We start from the raw sequence: 1391 nt of genomic DNA, 5'->3' as shown, positions 1-1391 counted from the left end.
TTCACAACCTCAACTACAGTGGATTAATATCTCATTTTTCCCACATCCCCTCAAACATTTCCTGAGATCTTTAGTGACAGGAAATTTGCTACCATTTGGCAAAGACTATAATACATTTATACTGCTATAATGGTTACAAAATTCCTCTTTACATTATTATAAAATATGCCACCCTTTGCTACTCCACTTTTCTTCTCTGGGTCAACTAAAACAAATCTCATTTCTCTTACACATTAGAACCTTTCAGATATTTGAAGAAAATGATCATGAAACCCCCAAATCTTCAAGCTAAACATTTTCAGTTCCTTCAATTTATCCTCATATGTCAGGGTTTCATTCATTCATTCTTAATTTGAATCTAAGCACTAAAAAGGGGGAAAAAAGGAGGAGAAACATTTCCATATCTAACCCAAGTCCCAAAGCCTATTGGTATGGGATTCTCCTCATTGATGGAGATCAATACCCTATGCCTTCATGAGAGACAGGACAGAGTTGGTGAGAGGGGAAGAGAGAAGAGCTCCAGGCTCTCCAAATCTCTTCAATCTCTTGAACGCTCTGGAGACTCTTTGGCTTGGCAGTCACTTTGGGAGCTTATGGCTACCAGCTTTGTGAGAGTAGATGGATGAAGCCAAGTTGCTGAAGAGTGAATAAGACTCTGGGAAGAAGCCAACATTAGAGGAGCTAGGAGTTCCCATCATGTCCTTGTCCCCAGCTTGCTACACTGGAGACTTTAGGGAATTTCCCCTTGGGTGAGAGCTAGGATTCCCTCAAATGAACTGAGTTACCTCACTCCTAAATGGGAGAGCTTCTTTATTCTGTATTGTATGGTATATATTCTCCTATGTATACTTTCTCTGATTTGTTTTGCTTTTAATTTGGATTGATGTATTTCTTTGCTATTTCCTGTTTTTGTTCATTGTAGAACTATTCGGTAGGAAAGGAATCAAGTCTTGGATATAAAGCTTGGGTCCTCCTTTCCCATCAATGAATAGTAATCAGCAGTTTGACTTGAACCTGAAAACTAAATCCCCTAGACTAATAGTATTTAAGAAAGCAAATAAATATTATTCTAGCCTAATATCCCCTCTTTCTGAGGAGAGTTAAGTGGCCAAGCTGCTGACTGCAACCTCCTGCTTTTCCTCCTGGTGGGAATTAGTTTCCCTTAAAGAAGGGGGCAGGGGAGAAGAGGATAGAGATGTCTATTCTGTCTCCCTTTGAGTCACACCCCTAAGATACATGTAGGGGACAGCCTCATTGCTTGTAAACACAACTGAACCCAAAAAAGAGAATCCCCATTTCTTACCACTTGCTTTAATATCTATCGATCTATCGATCTATCCATCCATCTATCTATCTATCTATCTATCTATCTATCTATCTATCTATCTATC

At 39.2% G+C, this 1391-nt stretch overlaps 1 pseudogene; it reads left to right on the top strand.

Moving 5' to 3' along the window:
• Positions 1–1391, top strand: part of LOC114027489 — an 11571-nt pseudogene that overhangs the window by 1209 nt on the left and 8971 nt on the right.

The sequence above is a fragment of the Vombatus ursinus genome, unplaced genomic scaffold (assembly GCF_900497805.2).
Source record: "Vombatus ursinus unplaced genomic scaffold, bare-nosed wombat genome assembly UNPS02014861.1, whole genome shotgun sequence".
Classification (NCBI taxonomy): domain Eukaryota; kingdom Metazoa; phylum Chordata; class Mammalia; order Diprotodontia; family Vombatidae; genus Vombatus; species Vombatus ursinus.
This window is presented reverse-complemented; position numbering and strand designations above follow the sequence as displayed.